The 20,166-nt window shown below is 43.5% G+C and overlaps 1 protein-coding gene across 1 annotated transcript in view; it reads left to right on the top strand.

Moving 5' to 3' along the window:
* The window catches only part of LOC144762956 (tyrosine 3-monooxygenase-like), a 410,220-nt gene that overhangs the window by 338,499 nt on the left and 51,555 nt on the right, over positions 1–20,166 (top strand). The gene's annotated exons all lie outside the window — the stretch shown is intronic.

The raw sequence follows: 20,166 nt of genomic DNA, 5'->3' as shown, positions 1-20,166 counted from the left end.
TTACATGACAATATTCACAAACCGCGGAAGAGCCATACCATCTGGATTGGAGCGATTTCAAAGGGAGTAAATCTTGTCTTACTAGAAATATAAGGCGCTTCACACCATGGGGTATATTCCATTGAACATAGGGTTGAGCTTTCCTCATCAGACAAGAATCAATAGCTGGATTAATACCCTTTTTCAAAATTCGAAGCTCTCTATCTAATCTAAACCCTAGTTCCCACGAAGTAGCTTTCAAAAGGGTTTTTAATTGATATGACGATAAAGAGAATAAAGTAATTTCATCCAGTTGTAGTTGGCTCACCGCATATCTAAAATTCTTTATAATTAAAGAATAGTCAGTAAGGAGACCCAGCAACTCATTTTTTATTAAATGTCTTAACGTACCTGGTTCACTCTTTGCTAAGCAAAACACCCAGCGAACTATCCCCGTTAAACCTTGAACCCAGCAACTTCGTAGACCGAATTCCTGTCTGAGAGCAGCAGTAGAGCTAGCTGTATTGACAGACAGGAGGCTACGCAAGATTTTTCCTTCCGTGGAGTCTAAAAAGCTCCAACTTTTTATATCCGTTAACTCTATACCATAGAGTAGAGAGGCAGGAATTTTGGCTCGATAAACATCTAGTAATATCGAGAAATGTCTTTTGCCTGTGGCCTTATATAGGGATATCAGACTCTTACCCTGCACAATAGCTTTCCAGATGTTATTGGCTATATGGGCTTTTTCTGATAAATTGCACATAACAATTTTACCTAAAAAGGTATAGGACTTCACAACTTCCAATTTTTGACCCCCCACTGTCCATGAGAAATTGACAAATTTAGGTCTCTTCCTACCAGATACACACATCACTTTACTTTTAGTAATGTTTATTAGTAGATAATGCTTTTCGGCAAACTTATGTAAAGCTTGCAAACGATTATTCAGCCCAATAGGCGTTAGGTCAAGTATTAAAATGTCATCGGCATACATCAAACACACAATTGGGGAGCCCCCCAAGGATGGGGCAATACCTGTACTATCAGAGAGCACCTTAGGTAAGTCCGCTATATAAAGGGAGAATAGCAGAGGAGCCAGTAGGCAACCTTGCTTTAACCCATTCGCTGTGGGAATAATTCTGGATAATCCTCTTTCCCCACCCATCAACACTCTGCACCAAGTGTCAGAGTGCAAGGCCTGAATTATTTTAATAAGAAAAGGAGGCATCCCTAGATCATATAGCTTTCCCCACAGTAGTGTTCTATCAACTTTGTCAAAAGCCGTGGAGAAGTCGATAAAAGCTCCATAAACTCGACCTCCACGGATTTTAACATATTTCTCCGATATAACCTGGAATGCAGTTAAATTATCCAGTGTACCGTGTTTTTTCCTGAAACCCGTTTGTTCAAAGGGCAAGATAGAAGCCCTTGCCACCCAATCGTTTATAAGTTTAAGGAGACATTTTGAAAAGACCTTGCCTATGGCATCTAGTAAGGCGATTTGTCTGTAATTTTGAGGAAGAGCTCTGTTCCTATTTTTTAAATAACGGAATCAAAATACTCCCTTTCCAAGATAAAGGAACAGTGCCGGTAAAAAAGCAGCACCGAAACACAGGAAAAAGAATTTTGCTCCATAATTTACTCTGCTGTTTTAATACAGAGATGGGAACCTCATCCGGCCCCATCGCGCCGGAAGAGCGCATATCTTTAATAGCTAATTCAATGTCTTTTTCAGACGGGGGGTCGAATGGAGTAGAGGACGCAATAAAAGGGGTGATGTTCCGTTGCGAATTATTACTACTATATAAAAGCTCAATGTAGTGGACCCAGATTTGCTCGTCTATGGCAATTGGAGTGGAGCAAGATCTAGTGCCACAACCTTTGCCTATCAGGGACCAGAATAATCTGGCTTGACCCTTAAAGGATGACTCCCGGAGTTTGATCCATAAGGAGTCCACTTTATCTCTTCTCAATCTTGCCTTCATCCTTGATCTCCTTCTCTTTAACAGAGTTAATAAATGATGCCTTTCCTGATTAAAGGATAAATATTGACCCCTTATTAATTTATTTATTTCAGTGTTTAATTTCCGAAGAGGTTCAGGTGATATTCTTAGTTTTTTACTGGTAGGGGCTTTCCTTGCTAATGTGGTTACCAAATTCAGGAAATCTACAAAACTTAGAAACTCCCTCCCCTCCCAATGGGGCAGATTCTCAATGGTAGATATTAAGATTCTCAACAACCCATCACAAGTCCTAAAATTCCAATAGCATCTCTCAGAATTGGCACTAAAATTCACCGCATCGGAGTCTAGATGCCAAGGGTCAGCCAGAGGAGGCCTAAGAGCAGCTGTAATAATCAAAATCTTATGGTCACTTAAATCAGAGTCAACAACCAAGACATCCTTCATATAAGAAAAGAAGGAACTGTCTGACACTACATAATCGATTATTGACTCTCCATTTTTTGATTTATGTGTACAAGCAGCAGGAATATCCGAGGGGAGTCTACCGTTTATAATTAGACAATCCACCTTAGAGAGACCTTCCAAAATAAATTTTCCTCTCTTGTTAGTTTTGATATTCATAGGGAACTCGGCTTGGGGGATTTGGAGAGATTCTTCCCTAAGTTTATTTCTAAATAGGTCAAGACCACAATTCGAGATCTTACAATTAAGGTCCCCTACTAACAATATATATGGGGCGGGAGTGGCATCCATAACCTTAGCCAAAAAGGAGAAGAGTAACTTTAAACCCACATTGAATTTAGTATCCGGGGGAATGTAGATATTAATTAGAATAAGCAATTTATTAGGACAATCTAAAAACAGATTTTTCAAAGTTAATACCTGAAACATTTTATTTGGCTCTAAATAATAAGTAAAATTCCAGTTAATTTTATTAGAAAGTAAGAAGGCAATTCCCCCCTTTGCATGACCTCTCCTCGAGGGAACTGCACTGCCATCAAATACTAGGTAATCTTTATTTAACAGAAATTTTCCATCGACCCAGGTTTCTTGCAGACAAACTATGTCAACATCTAAGCAAGATAAATATGTCAGTTTTTCCTGTGCATTCTTGATGCCCGCAATGTTCCAGGAAATTAATTTCAACTCTTTGTTAAAAATTTGAATAGGGTTTAAGAGAGGAAGGGGGTTTACTAGAGAGAACGCCAGGCAACCAACTCCATTTAAAGTTGTCATCCGTTAACATTCGTTTGGTAGGAGAGGGATTTTTATATAAAACTTGGCGTTCATTTTTAGAGACCCGTATTTTTAAATCCTCAGTTTTAGCTGATGACCAAACAGAGGAATTCGAGCTAGCACCATAAGTTGCCAAATGTTTAGAAGATAGATTGTCATTCGGATCTTTCATAAAATGAGGTGACACATCTATCCCTCTAATTTGCAATTCCTCTGCCCAATGAAAAATATGGTTCAAAACTAATTTAGAGTGGAACCTGACCCTTGCAATTTTCCCTGTATTTGAATCTAACAATAATACTGAGGCCAAGCCCACAGTCTGAATTAGCCTTAAACTTTCAATCTCACTAAAACATTTCAGAAGAGCCGATCTATTTAAGATTAAGTCCGTGTCGAAAAGAGGAACAAAATCTAAAAAATCAGTATCTACATTTACTTTTTCTCGTTTAGGCAAACAAATAGGAAGTACATTTGCGGAAGAAACCTGAAAAGGCCCAGCTAGGGGGTCAAGAACAAGCGATTGCACCTTTACTGGTACTGCAGACTCTATGGGAAGAAATTGATTCTTAGATCCCTCAGAATCGACACCACCAGCAGGGTTTGCCTCAGAAGGAGGAACAGTTATATCATCAGATAGAATAATAGATGATTCACTGAGGCCGACAAGCTCTACCTGCGCCTCCAGATCATTTTCAAACACAAGCTTCCTCTGTTTTTTCTTAGAAATCCTTCGGATCAGTTTCCTTTTTTTTAATCTATTCTTTTTATGCTTGTTAATCTCTACTTTCTCACCAGTAGTATGTGAAACATTGCAAGCTACTTCAACTTTTTCAGTGTGGACATTGAATATAGGAAACATAGGAGGTACTTCCACATTTTGCATTTCAATGGGGACCGTAGAAGATACCTACAGCCTGATTCATCAAGCCGAAATCGGCTCGCAAAGGGCCAGATTCTGAGAATCTGGCCCTTTGTGAGCGCTATTTTTGCATTTGGGATTCATCATCCCAAATGCAAAAATCAGCAATAGCGATTTCGCTATTTTGCGAGGAATTACATTTAAGGAATCTCAATTTGAGATTCCTTAAATGCAATTCATCATCCATTTAAAAATTGCGAATTCGCAATTTCGGCCTGCTATTTACCGCGAGGTCAAACCTCGTGGTAAATAGCGAAAACTTAGAAAAATGCTTTTAAAAGCATTTTTCTAAGTTGCATGTTGCACACACACATGTTCTTTGGACATGTGTGTGCGCAACACCTGTTTCAATTTGCATTTAAGGGGTGCTACAGGGTGTCCTTTGGACACCCCTGGCACCCTTCAAATCGCTATCTTATTTGCAATTAGCTAATTGCTAATCGCAAATAAGGAATACTCCCCATTCATTCCTATGGGCCTTTTGGCCCATAGGAATGCATGGGGAGTTATTCCTTATTTGCGATTAGCAATTTGCTACTCGCAAATAAGGAACATGTAGGAATCGCAATATTTTTTGCAATTCCTACATGAATCCCGTTTTGCAAGTCCTTAATAGCGATTCCTTATGAATCGCTATTAGGGGCTCACAAAACGGGAGAATGATGAATCAGGCTGTATGTCTTCATCCAAGATAGCAATACAATTTCCCCCAGCACAAGCAACATTGTTGATATTAGGCTTTGCTAGAGTTGACACAGGCATTTTTATTATCTGACCATCAGGAATGGAAGGAATGAGAGGTTGCACCATTTGTACCGGTTCTAACGTCTCCATTTCACTTGAAAGCTTTTTAGTTTCCCTCGGATTTATAAAGGTTCTATCGGGCTCAGGAACTTTCCCAGACACTGGATCACCTTGGTTAAGTAAAAGCACTCTTAGGATATGAGTTACCGTATCCAAGACGCAATCAGACCCACCCACGAATTTTTCCAGTAAACGCAGAATTGACGATAATAAGAACTCCAGAGAAAATAAAGTTTTGGAGATCACATCATCGTCAATAGTGGGAGTACCCGCAGGAACATTATCCAAATTAGTGCCCGAACATGAGGTAAGATTTAATTGTTGAAAAAATAAAATCAGATTTATTTGAAGGAGTACTATTATGAGGATGATGATCAGAGACCAAAAGAACTTCATTAGAATTTGTTTTAATCATGCAATCGGCAGGACTAACTTCCAAGTGCTTTTTAAGGGGCATTAGATCAATGTCTGGTAAAGTAAAATCACCCACCGGGATTACCGGAGTAGAGGATAGGTCAGGAGCAATAGGAGACTGCTCTGTAATCAGATGCGGTGATTTTGGCAAAAGAGAAACCATCGTTTTTGACGAAACATTGCAAGTATTTGAAGTAAAAAAATCAGAAACCACAGGATGAGTAAGTATTTGCCTATGCAAAGTTGATATTGCCGGAGGCAGCTCCTTCACTATCTCTGGGGGACAGTTATCCTGATGGAACAAGGCAGAAACTTCCATCAGATTGTTCTTATCCCTAGTAAGGGAAGGAACTGCCTCGAGTATGTTATCAGTATTGGACACATCCAATACTATTTTTTCCTTTCCCCTTTCCCATAAACTGAAAAGTTGACATTGCCCTTTCAATTGCATAGAGGAATTAATTTTATTCCTCAGGGGATTCGATTTTGTCTTAGAGCCTGACCTTCCCATTATAACTCTGCCAGAGCGGAGTTTTTTTGCCGTCATGATAATTTAAAATTTACCACAATATATATAAAAACAATACCAATATTAAAACACTCTTACGATATTGAGAATAAAGTCCAGAGTCAAAACAGTCGATTTTGGGCTAATTATAAGGGGATAGGGCCCAGCCCTGGCCTCCTTCGGCCCCGGACGGCCACAGACGGTCCCGCCCTTGTCCCGGGCTTCTCCCGGGCACTTCCCGCGCGCTCCCGCGCAGCGGAAGTGCTGTGCGTGGTTTATAGGAGTCTAATGTCTGAGGGGCGTGTCTGACAGGGAGAGCCGCCCAGGTGACTCGGGCGGGTCAGCAGCAGGGACTCCTGGAACTTGGAGTTCAGCGACCAACATGCTCGCAGCCCTGCAGCTCCTATCGCCAGCAGAGTCTGTACAAAGTTCCCCTCCTCTGTGCACTCCAAACGACAAGCGCCACGAAGCGGGACCCGCGGAGCGGGTCCTGCGAGAAGTAGCGCTTCAAGGAAGTGGGCGCTCAAGAGTCTCAAGGCGCCAAGAAGACACACAGGTAACAGGAAGGTTCCAGCAGGCAAGTACGATTTTTTAAATGAATAAAACTCACGAAGGCAGCAAATCCGGCTTTAAGCTTTGACACAGGGGGCGTGGCTGACAGGGAGAGCGGCCCAGGTGACTCGGGCGGGTCAGCAGCAGGGACTCCTGGAACTTGGAGTTCAGCGACCAACACGCTCGCAGCCCTGCAGCTCCTATCGCCAGCACAGTCCGTACAAAGTTCCCCTCCTCTGCGCACTCCAAACGACAAGCGCCACAAAGCGGGACCCGCGGAGCGGGTCCTGCGAGAAGTAGCGCTTCAAGGAAGTGGGCGCTCAAGAGTCTCAAGGCGCCAGGAAGACACACAGGTAACAGGCAGGTTCCAGCAGGCAAGTACGATTTTTAAAATGAATAAAACTCACGAAGGCAGCAAATCCGGCTTTAAGCTTTGACACATGGGGCGTGGCTGACAGGGAGAGCGGCCCAGGTGACTCGGGCGGGTCAGCAGCAGGGACTCCTGGATTTGTAGTTCAGCGACCAACACGCTCGCAGCCCTGCAGCTCCTATCGCCAGCACAGTCCGTACAAAGTTCCCCTCCTCTGCGCACTCCAAACAACAAGCGCCACGAAGCGGGACCCGCGGAGCGGGTCCTGCGAGAAGTAGCGCTTCAAGGAAGTGGGCGCTCAAGAGTCTCAAGGCGCCAGGAAGACACACAGGTAACAGGCAGGTTCCAGCAGGCAAGTACGATTTTTAAAATGAATAAAATCCCCAAACTCGGGGTGATTAATGATTGTGTAACTTAATTTGACCTTCAACTCGAGCACCTGCTTTACTTTATCTATCAGTGCTTCCTGTTGAAGCTGACTTTGTAGGTATTTTAGAATGGCGCTGGCAGCTTGCTGGCAGCTTGCCGGCGCCATTCTAAAATAGTTACAAAAGTCAGCTTCAACTTTTGACCCAATCCGTTCCGCTCGCGGATTTTGTGGGGAAGTCGCAAATCTCGCGGATTGCGAATTTGCCGAAAATCCGCAAAATCCGCGAGCGGAACTGATTTTACGCCCATGCTTACAATATACGTTAAATCAATTTCTCAATTTAAACAGTGAGTGTGATTTGTGGTATGGCCTAAATCTCCAAAAAACAAATTAAGGCAATCAGCCAGTACCCGTGCCAGAAAACAAGTCCATGCTCGTGTCTGATCCACTGTGTGGGGGGGAGGGACCGTCTTTTTCTGAAGATTGTTTGTTACTGTGTTTATGGGTCCGACAAAACTCCTGCACCTCTGTGGGATTCTCGAAGATCCGCGCCTGGTCATTGATCTCCACTCTCAGCCCGGCCGGATATAGCATGCCGTATTTCAGCCCCAGGTTCCCAAGAGTTGCCTTTACCCCTAGATACTTCCTCCTGGCTTCCTGAACCATAACGGTAAAGTTGGATACAGAGACAGTTTGGAGCCCGGCCATATTGTTTTGCAGCACTCACGTGCCAGGCGCAGCGCGGTGTCTCTGTCTCTGACATTCATCACTTGAGCAATGATGGGCCTAGGTGGGCAACCAGGGTTGGGTCTAGGGCCTACCGATCTGTGGGTGCGTTCTATCACAAATCCCGGGGTGAAGGCGTGCCTTCCGAAAAAGTCAATCAGGATTGTCTCTAGTAGGGTGTCCATGCGACCCGCAGCTGTAGATTCATGCACTCCCAAAATGCGGACGTTGTGGCGGCGACTGCACACCTCTAAATCCTTTTTCTTTATAGCCGCCTCCTTGAGAATGTGGTCCATGAGGTCAAGTCTTTTTAAGGATTGCGCCATTCCGCCCTCTAGGTCCGAAGTGCTGAATTCCACCACATCGAGGCGTCTGTCGTGCACCGTGATCCTTGAACCAGGGTCTGCAATGTGTTTATCCAGCGAATCAAAGCGCACATCTAGTGCCTTGAAGCCTGCCCTCATTTCCTGCAGTAGCTGGCCCAGCTGAACGGGAGTGCCCTCAGGGATAGTGGAGGATTGCCGACCTTCCACCATGTCGCTGGAGGGGGTCAGTTGTGGACTCTGTGACTTTCTCAAAAGTGAGCAGTCGCTGCTTAGGGTCTTTGCGGCCCATACCACCGGTGTGTGAGCTGGCTTAGCCCTGCCCAGGCGTCCGTGTGTCTATGGGATCAGGCCTTACTTGATGAGGTCAGTGAGGCGGCGTGGACTCAGGCGGTGACACTGATGGGCTCAGTACGCGATGTGTGAGTGTGCCTAGACACACCCAGGCGACCACTCGGCGAATAGAAACAGGCAGTGATTGATGAGGGTAGCAAGGAGGAATGAACTCAGGCATCAGCCCTAGAGCAACCATGGAGGGGCAGGCTGCTAAACGTTGGCTCCCGGGTCTTTGCTTGGAGTGGGAGAGCCCGGCCGTGTCAGCAGTATTCAAGGCAGTTTTGAACTGCTCCTCAGGCTGCGGCAGTGGTGGGCCCACACTGCGTCTATACAGTAGAGAGGAGGGCTAGTGTACATTCTTCACGCTGCAGAGGAGGGGGGGCTGCATGGGTCAGCCCTGAGAGCCAGCACATTACTGCTTTATGACACCAAACTGATTTTCAGGTACCAAAAGAATCTTTAATGATGAATCCTTGTTTCAGCTGTAACTCTTCCTTGTCCCTGAGCTTCATCTGTATATTGTTAAGTGGGCCCCTTGCGTTTCAGATAGAAAATCCTTCCCTGAGCCAAAATTTGGAGTCCAGTGGGCTTCATTACTGAAGTGTGTTGTCACTCACAGATGTCAAGGGCCACAGGGATTGCCTACCTCTGATCCTGATCATTTGTGTGGCCAGCCTTTTTGAAGTGGCAACTGGAGACCAGGAACATGTAGGGGTATGATTGGTGTGAACCCCCAACAGAAGATGAATGCTTTTTTTGAATGAACTTTGGATGAGTTTAGGCATAGTATCATTTGTATCTCATCTTTGCATAGAAAATTACTACAGGAGTTTAAATACTTCATCACTGGTCTTTCTGCCCAGATGACATATATGCTTCAAGTTTGGTATTCAAATAAAAACTTATTGATTACCCTTATATTTGACAGGAGGTATGCCCTACAGTAGAGCATTCTAGGAATCATGCAATCCAACATCACACTTGGGCCTGATTACGATGTCGGTCGGATCGCAACCGACGGCCTGTTGGTTGTGATATCTGACATCTGTGCAGGCAGGGTGCAGAGAGAGCAACTGCTGCCTATCCGATGGGCTCAAGGAGCCCATCAAGGCAGCGGGCAGAAAATAATCCCCTACAATGGGGTGGTGCCTTCTCAGGCAGCCCCTCAATGGCGGCTCGACCCCCATTGAAAGGCTGTTGAAAACAGACTTTGGGGGGCCCTAGCAGGGGGACCATCTCTCTGAGGCCTCCACTAAGAGGCCTAGGGGGCACCTGTGATGCCTCCCAAACTTAAATATTCCTGTTCCAGGCAACACGTTTTGGTGCCTGGCAATAATGCGGGTTGTGCAGCAGCCCTTTTCCACCCGCTGTACAAGCCACATTAGGAAAATGGATGTTTATGGCCGCCTCAGGGGCAATTGCATCCAAACTCATCAGATGGAACTGTCGACTACTTTCGGTCGGTTTGCCCTCCGACACGAAGCCGGCCATTGTGTTTAAGAAGCATCTGTGATAAACATGTGTTCATTCCTCCTTTCAATGTCCAAAACATGTGCAACTGTGCATTAGGATCTGAACACATAGTATTACTAGAGTGGCAATTATGGCAATTTGAAATTAAACAAACCCCAGCAAACACCAGAGATCTTTGCAATTTTTGTGTGTGGTTTTGTAAGAAATGTATGTTGGGTCAGTTTGTTTCCCTTTCAGGAATCTAAAAAAATTGCTCGAAAGCAAACTTATTTTATGGTCTGCAGAAAACAGGCATTACTATAGTTGTCCTTGGCACCGAAGAGCACTATTTTGTGTGTGGTTGAATTCACAATGAAGTCAGTCAGTGGTTGAAGGTGACTGACTCATTGCCTCATGGTGCATGCTGAAGTGGGTGGACGAAAAATTACACAACAACAAGTTAATGGACGAAGTCTGACTGAAGGTCCCTATAGCTATGTATGCTACACACACACGTTTAGTAAAATCAGAAGGTCTTGGATAACACTAGGCCTCAAAAAAGCCATTTGATTTGCTGTTTGCTTCCACCCTTTTGGCTAATGCTTCTTTTGCTACGTTTTTGTAATCCTTACTACAAATAAATAAGAAGCATTGAAGAGATAGGTAAAAAGGGAGGCTTGCAAATACAGATAGGGAAGGTTGTATATTTAGGTAGGTAGCCAGTCAGATTTACAGATCGATCAGATAGATCAGACAAATATAGATAGGTTGATAGACAGATAGACAGACAGACAGACAGACAGACAGACAGACAGACAGACAGACAGATAGACAGACAATCAAATAGGCAGGTTGATAGATATCCAGGTAGATAGATAGAAAGGTAGGCAGGTAAACATGTAGATAGGTAGATTGGCATACATATGGATAAACAAACCAGAAGCTAGTCAGTCAGATGGGTAGCTAGACAGAAAGACAGACAGGGGGATATGTAGATAGACAGACCCACAGGTAATTAGGAAGACAGACAGGCAGGACAAGAAATAAGGAAAAGCAGCAGAGCTAAAATTGAGACCGACATACAAGAGGACTGAAAGTAATTCAGAAAGCAATCTAGAACATCGTACAAGCAGGACATACATTTGGTTTACAAATATAATGACATACGAGAGCACTGAAAGCCAGCTCAAAGGTCATTGAAGCATGACATACAGACTAAGGGGCCGATTAGGATGCAGTCATTATCAGCCCGTCGGATTCCTTTACGACCGACCCATCACGATGGAGTCGGTCGGAAAGGAATGCAACAGGCCATTCTGACAGGCTTCGGATGGGCTTGGAGAGCCCATCCGCTAGTCGAATGCTTTCAGTAATCCCAAGGGCGTCTATTTTCTACCGGGAGATTATGATGTCGGGTGGAGACAGCCTTTCTGTGCTGGCCTTTCCGACACAGAAAGGGTGTTGGAACTCGACTTTTAGGGCCCCTAGCAGGGCCCCCTTTGGTGCACGACCTGGATAGCGGCCAAGGGGGAACCTATGGTGCCTCCCTGTTGATCCCTTCACCTTGTGGCAGGCACATTGAGGTGTCTGTAACGGGGTGCAGGGATGAACTTCACCTCACAGTCAGACTGCATGCTCCCATTGTAAAGTATAGAAGTGCGACTGAACGGTGTTCGGTCGCATCATAATTAGTAAGTCGGGACTACCGACCGTGTGTCGGTCAGTCCCTTGTCCGAGACAATGACGACATTGTAATAGGGCCCTATATTGTTTTTCAAATATAACTATAGTTTTCAATTGAGATACATACCAACATGACATACAGGAGAGCAGTTATAAATGACAACTTCATGAAGAACAGTTTCAAATGGACACAATTAGGTATGTTGTGAAACAGCAGCAGTCAGATAAAAAGGACCCTACAAAAGTAATTTACAAGATAATCAGCAGGACAGAGGAACTGATAAAGCTGGAATATGCCCTTTGATTAACAAAGAGAGCTGATAGACAGCGTCCTATATCTGATCAAATTCTAAACACAAAGGCAATACCAAAGTAATAAAGGAAAAATAAAACCATTGGCACTGAAGAGAACTACTTTGTGTGTGGATGTGCTCCTTGTGAATGAGCAAAATGCTGTCTGTCAAAGTGAAGTTGTCCAGTGGCGAAAGTGAGCAGACCCCCTGCCCCATTCTATATGCTGTAGTCGGCAGAAGCAAAATGTTAATGACACCCCAACAAATCAATGAATGAAGACAGCTGGTTGAAAGCTTCTTTAAATAAGTATATTATAAATATATATATATCTTTTTTAAATTTAATTGCCTTTACTAATATCAGACCTATAAATTACTATCCCACTGTTATGTCCCAGGCTGATCTGGACTGTAAAGTTCGAATCACTAGTTATCTGAAGCAAGAAGACAAACAGATGGATTACTTTACTTTTACCCTGTGTTCTGGTTTTATGTTGCTTAATATGGTGCCACTTTAGCTAATGAAAGCTATATTGTTTATCTTCAACCTCCTGTTGTGATAACCAAATCTGCCCATGAACCCTCATTCTGCTCTTACAATTCCCTCTGCTTTCCACGCGCAATATTTTATTCTCAATCCCATTCTGCTTGAAAAGTATACAGATCACAAATCTATAACTGATGATTAGCTTCATTTCTTTCATGCTTAAATCACTTCTGGTTTAATTATTCTTGTTTTAATTCATCTAAACCCGTTTGGCATTCGGTTGACCTTTGTTCAAATGATATTACATGGAATCAAGATGTTGTGTCTGTTTATGGTTACGTGGTAAACATGTCCTACAGTACATTTGCAGCACTGTTGATGTGGGAGTAGAGGCATGAGGATTTTAAGGCAGTTAATGCCCTGCTGCAATCAAGTAAAGGTGCCAAGATGGAGGAAACGGCCCCTGCCGTAATAAAAAGAGCAATATTCTAAGATGAAGTCATTGTTTCATTTATAAACTGGGATGAGTAAAGCATACAGCTCAATAAAACCATCAAGTTATTCCAAATGAGAGACAGGTTTTCATGGATGACCTTATTTGTTTATATAGTTGGTCTTTCTTTTCTTTGGCAGAAAAGTGTTGTTTCAAGAAGACGCTCACTTGGGGTTATCTGTTTTGACACAGATGAGCATTTTATTTTAAAGCATATAACATAGTTGCTGCATCTTCCCATAATTTCTGCAAGATTTGCTTATTCGACTATACACCTTAAATGGCGATGAACTTGGTTTTAAGTGGGTGCTGCCATTGGAAAATACTCCAAAATGATACCTGCTAAGTGGTCAGTGTAAACAAGTGAACACATTAAAATGTACAAAACTTAATTTGTTCAATAGACTAGAATAGGACTAAACCTTGGGATTTCTATCACATGACACTACTGACCTGAAGCATGAAATTTATATTCTCAAAAAGTTGTTGCAAATTGTGCACTGACTGTTTGTTTGCTAATGGAAAAGAGTTTTGAGAACCGACCTTTGTACTGAAAGGTGTGTTCATAAAATTCCATATCGTAGTGGGTCTCAAACTGACTTACCTCATCCATATATAGATGAGGTATTTCATAAATTGCTACTCATTAGGACTGAATACCATTACAGAGAGTGTGGCCATCATGCCTGGGATCGCATTTTAAATAAAGTCAACTATTTTTCTTGTTTTGAGAAATGACATTGACCCCATTAGACACTGCCTATTCTCCAACAAACTTTCACAAAGGAGAAGGGATGCCAAAGGCACCCCTTCACATTTGAGAATGGGTTAACATCATCTTTGAGGTGTCAGTAAAAAGTGCATTGCGAACGGATTTCGGTCACGAAATATTGATATATATCTAATGAATCGTTATTTAGAAGGGTTGCCCTGAGCATGTTCCTTACAAATGCTTATTTATTATGGGTTTCTAAACCCGTTTTGCGTTTTGCTAGCAGGTTATTGAATCGGAAGGAAACTGTGTTTAGAGATAACAAAACGCCATCCTGGGGTTGCAGGCTTTTCTACCACAAAGTGGCTTTGTACATTAGGCTCCACATTCTTACTGCTAGACTGGACACGGGTCTTTGGTCAAAGAATGAGTTGAACACATTTTTGGAGTTAAAAGTCATGCACGTAGAAGACCTGTTCATGTCTACTATTTATTCAAATGTCTTTCATCAGTATCTAAAAAATAATTCAACTAAATACAAACTACTTATTAAGGATGAGCATGAATCGGACACTAAGGGCATTATTACGATGCCGGTCGGATTCCCGACAAGGAGTCGGCAGTCCTGTTGCCCTTATTACAATGTGACCGCCTTCACGGCAGTCAGAAAGTGTTAATTTTCTATTGGGGCTTGTGATGCTGGCCAGCACAAGCTGCAATAGAAAACGTACACTTCAAAAACATCCCTGCACCGCTTGGCAGGCACCATGCGGTGCCTACCACATAGTGCAGGGATCTTTAGCCCAATAGCAGACTGCTTGCTTTTTATGGCAGGCGAACTGACATGAAATGGCAGGTGTAAAGGGACATTGTAGACCCTACGACGGTGCCTGAGCAGTCACTGCCACAATTGTAGGGATTACTGACCCTCCGACAGTCTGACAGGCACCTTGAGCCTGTCGGAAAGTGTCTGACTGTCCCCTGCTTGATGCCTCTGACAACACGCATTGTAATACATCACTCAGACCGCAGCAGCAGATGGCGGTAGGACCGCATCCAGTGAGCCATAGAATGTGGTCCTACCGCCATTAGAATAGCCCCCTTAGTTTGGTGCAGTTTATTGCCATTTATTACCCATAGATCAGAACTATTAATAAATACCTTCATGTCCTCATTTTCTTTTAAAATTGATATAGTGTTGCATTGCAATTGATAGTCATTTACTTTGCAAACCTCAAACAGATAAGTTACATAAAAATTATGCTAACTTCTAGAATATAATTTGGTACTTCTAGTAGTTACTTGAAAAAAATATATATCCTGGGGTGATGCAACAGTACAATTTGATATAACTGCAGTTGTCCAAATAGAATAAACACCAAATACCAGCTTTAAAGGCAATCCACCTTTTATTGATTTTGTGTCACTAAAATAGGATGTTACACTTGATGAAGTGCATGGCTGGAAAAAAGACAATAACAGATACTCTGTTACTTAAGTGGCTTTTGGCCAGAGCTTTCTTGATTACAGAGGCACATCTTTAGTCTGTCTAGCCAGTAGGACATTAAAAAAGGGCTCAGTACCCCTCAATTGGTACTTTATAATTTTTTCAAAGCCATTCACTCACTTAGATCTCACCTTGTTCAGGAAAAATACTTTTACAGGGACACCAACAAGGCCTGCAATGTACTTTGGCTAAGTTACATGTAAATTCCTGCGTGCAAATCTCACAACATGATCCCTGACAACCTCTCACCCCAAGATATTAAATGATCTTTTGTTAAACAGGCTCAGGTGCTAGCTTCCACTTCAACATTTATGAGCAACTTTTCTTCCACATTATTAGATCTATGGATTTCCACCTAATCTAATGGATTTAAATGTTGGCATGCTATATTATGCGGTGATTTATGAATTCTGTGTATGGTATTCTGACATACAACCATGCTCATCCCATACATTTATGAATGCCTTATGCCATTTTAATTACACGTTTGGAGGTTGCTTAATGCACCCTTTAGTATATGTACATATGCCATCAAGTTGATATTCATGCTAACTTCAGCCCTCTGATCTGATTCTGCCAATTATTAGCGGTAAAGGCCCTATATTAACATAATTGTTAGGAATACCCAAGGAAAGAAATTCTGTCAATACAAGGATAACATAGTGCACTACTTACAAGTCTCATCTGGTGCTATTGCCAGCCACCTGACGGATTGCTTCTCTACCATTCATGCATTAATTATTGTTGGTCTGCTTGAGGCAGCTCCCACTTCAATGCAGTGTACAGCCAAAAGCTGCATACAAACTCAAGTACAAGGAAGACGCATGCAGTGATCCTTGCTGTGTTCAATGTTCAATTGTCAAACAGTAGAATGTTTTCCAGATTCCACATTGATTGCATCCTCAGCTTGAAAGTAAACATAGCTAAGAAGACCCAAACAGCTGGGCAGCAGCTCTCTCTGCTTCACAGAGTCGAGGTGTAACTCTTGAATTCTGAAATCTGTTACACTACTTGGCTTTTTCTACTTGGAAATTGGCAACAACCTGCGCAGCAACATCTCAGGTAAACACCTTCGAAAATTATCCTCCATGCTATAGTGACTCACCGTGGGGCTGAGAAAGTACAACTGGATCACACCCAGGCTTAAGAAACTCCATTGGCTCCCTCCACACTTGCCTCATGTTTAAGATGTGCATTGTCACCTTTAAAGCAGTGAATTTAAAGATGAATCCACGTCTGGCAGACACGAAGAAGGTCTCCAGGTGTCTGTGTCCTACACTCGGCAATGATATCACCAGGTTTGAGGCCATGAAGAGCAAGAAGTAACAGAGAAGAGAGACAATCTACTCGCGTGGATCCCAGATCTAGAGCTCCATCCTGACTCAGACTCACCCATCTTTATCAGTCCATCTGTTCCAAAAGGACAGACTTTGTATCTCACCCATCACTGTGCATTTAGTTCCTTTGCTTTCAGCTACGTTTACATGTTATAGTCAATTTTGTGCTCCCTATTAAACTTATAGTCAGTATTTCTTGAGAAATTTAGTCTTTGAAAATATCCTTAAAATTCCTAGCATAAGAATATGTAGGAACAGTGTGTAACTCAAATACCTCCCCACTGATTGGTGTCATTGTCAAGAACACATTTAAAGCGAAATAACATCACACAAAAAAATGCAGTGAAACCGAAATGATGAGTGGATGAATTAACATTGGAAGGAGTCCTAAATCAAAACTGCAACATGAATTCCTTTTCAACGAATATGAATTTCATTTGCCTTCTGGTAAATGATTTAACATTTACAACTAAGGGGCTTATTTACAACAAAGTGACTCAGTGTGGTGCCGCAAGACATTTGCAGTGCCCCTACAAAGCACAAGGATGTGTCATATCTACAAGGTATTGATGGATCCCTCTGCTCCCCCCTTCACTGGTGCACAATTGGCTGTCATGACCTGACGTAGACGCCCTTCCACCAAGGGTGCCTGAGTTGTGGTGAGTTTTTTTGTGCAGGAAGGGACACCTTCCTGCACAAAAACAATCATAAGAGGTGATCTCCTCTTTCATTACGAGCTGCAGAATGCAGCATGCATAGAAAGAGGAAAAATCAAGGAGAAATGGAGAAATGTATTCTTGTTGTGTCTCCCTATGCCTCCCCTGGAGGCATTGCATTCTGATGCATTCCCTGGTTCATGATTCCTCGTAAATTTTGGAATGTGTCAGGCTCCATGGGTGTTGCAGGAGAACACTCACAGCAACGCCCTTGGAACGCACCTTTCATGCAAAGTATTGCGCTTAAAGGAGCCTTATTTACAAGGACACGAACAGCTCCACAGGGTGGCTTTAAGTGTCCTTGTAAATGCGAAGCAGCAAAATGTGCTACCAGTGCGTCACAAAAAGTGACGTACCGGCGGCGCATAGGGCTTGTAAATAAGCCCCTAAATGTTTTTCCCAACAGTTCTTATTTTTCTGAGGAGCAACCCAAACTCATTTACTCTTACCTCTACAGTGGTAAGATTGTTTCTTCCTAATCATTTTCCTCCCCGGTTACTTCGTAAAGATGTTTTTCTGTTTGTGTTTCTCTGTAATTACATAACTGTCCTCCAATGTGTGTTTAAAATGTATCATGGCATTTAAACTGATTCATGGATCAGCTTTGGGGGGCAAGATGGCGGCCGTGTGAGACGGCCGGGAAGCAGCTCGAGTGAGGAGCGGTGCAATGCAGGAACGGTGATTTCAAGAAACCCTCGATCAATGATTGTGTTGGAGTGAAATGAATTGAATTAACAGCAGTCCGAACAAAAAAACGCGAGGCAGAAAGGAAGAAACGCGGATATCTTGGCAGAAACGGCTATATGAAACTGACCTGCCGTCAGCCGCTGAAGCGGCTGTTACTGGACGTGGTGCAGCTGACGCGGAGGCTTAGAGGCGGAGCAGCTATCGGTTTGCAGGTGGAGGTGGGGGCAACAGAGTTCGTGGAGTCAGCCTTCAAGAATGCAGTGATACGGAGCTTGCTGCTAAAGCGGTGCTCTCAGCGGAAAATCAAGTCCCGCTTGGGTGCGCACAGGCAAGCAGAGAAACAAAAACATTGGGGAATAAATCTTTCAAGAGGCAGGCAAGAGGTGAAGCCTTACGATCTGGAGGGCGCGGATGAGCGGAAGGTGGAGGTGGAGGACACTGACAACGAAAGTATCCCAGGCGGTAAGGAGCTATTTGGGCCAGAGGAAAGGAGGAGGGCAATCATGGCCCCCAAGATGAGTGCCAGTGCTAAAGCGGCGGCCAGGAGGAGGGCAGCAGCAGAACTAGCGGAGACAATGTTGGATATAGAAGGGAATAAGAGGAGGAAACAAGGTTCCCCTTCGGGTAAAAAAACGGCACAGCAGCAGCAGGGTATTAGTAAAGGGAATCCGGATACTCTGGGCACCACCCCAATCTCAGATATTTTTCAAAAAATGAGTAAAAATAAGGACTCAAAAGACTTGAAGGTAGATAACATACAGGCTACTCCAGAGACTGATGAGACTGATGAGGCAATCCCCGACCGCACAGAAGAGGGTCTTGCTGAACTGGTAAATACCATTGCAATTGCAGAGGGGGAAGAGCAGCAAACGGAGAATTCTGCAGCGGATCAGGTGGTCAATATAAAGGAAGTTTCAACTGAGGCATTCTTCTCTGTATCTGAGGGTGGCGAATGGTCGGAGGAAGGAGAGGATAGTCTGGGTCAAGAAAGTAGCGATCTAGACACTGGCAGCGATGTGGAACCTGAGGAAACCAGTCCCCCGACCACAGCAGTAAAAATGGTGGTGAGAACGAAAGTACATAGCCAGAAAAGAGAGCAACAGACTAATGCTACCCAAGACAGCCCAGATGGGGAATCAGCACAGATGTCCCTCCTGGAGGTAATTCACCAGGAGATACTGGCGCATAGGGAGGAAGCAAGACAGGAGAGTCGTAAATCTCAGGCGGCAGTTAGAAAAATGCAAGGTGTGGTCAGAAAGCTGACGAAGGCCTGTGTGAATCTGGGAGAGCGAGTTACCAATCTGGAAGACAGAGTGGTTTCTACAGAAGCTGAATCAGCGGCCGCGACCAGTAAAGTTGATACGCAAACGAAACAGCTTACCGATATTCAGTGGAAACTTGAATCATTAGAAAATAGATCGCGTCAGAACAATCTACGCATTCTTGGCATTCCCGAAGAGGCAGAGGGCACAGATATGAAATCTTTTGTTGTCAAGCTTTTTGAATCTGCCTTCACGGACTTGAAAGACTGGGACTTCGGTAGGGAGATCCAGAGGGCACATCGTACCCCAGCCACCGTCTACAAGAATGCGAAAGAGGGAGACAGGCCCAGAGCAATTTTAATTTTTCTGGGCAACTTCAATCTGAGACAAGCAATCTCGGAGAGGGCGAGACCTGATAAAAAAAAATCAGCTGATGGTTATACTTTTTTTGTTCGCCCTGACTTCTGTCATATCACGGTGGAGAGACGCTGGAGGTTACGGCAGATGATCAAACCATTTCAGGACAAGGGCATGCAGGCCTACTTGATTAACCCCGCTCAACTCAAGATAATTAAAGATGGAAAAACATTTTACTTCTCTTCGGAGATTAAAGCTAAAGAATTCTTGATGTTGTAGATGGAGTAGAGTAGCAGGATGGTCAAACCATCAACTCTAGTTGGGAATAGGGGCCGCGAAGATTTAATGGTATCTGTATTTGAATGGAGTATAGGGGTGGCTCTGATAAATATCATTCTGCTGTGTCTCAGTAAATTGGATAATGGATAATATATAATGTTCTAGTAGGTAGATAGGTAGTAAGGTGGAGGGCAATTGAAAAGGAAGGGAGTCACAGTGTGTAAATTCTGGTGGTAAAAGGGGATAGAGAGAATAATATTTTTTTTCTAGTGTAAGTGGGGAATGGGTTAAGTCTTAAAGGTTATATCTCCTCACATTGAGCTGCAACCATCACGTGCACAGACCAGCGGTCTGAGCGCCTCCAGACAAGGGGGGCGGATGAGGGGGTGCTCCACTC

This window comes from Lissotriton helveticus, chromosome 1_1 (assembly GCF_964261635.1).
Source record: "Lissotriton helveticus chromosome 1_1, aLisHel1.1, whole genome shotgun sequence".
Taxonomy (NCBI): domain Eukaryota; kingdom Metazoa; phylum Chordata; class Amphibia; order Caudata; family Salamandridae; genus Lissotriton; species Lissotriton helveticus.
Note: the sequence above shows the minus strand (reverse complement) of the source record. Positions and strands in the feature narration are given on the sequence as shown.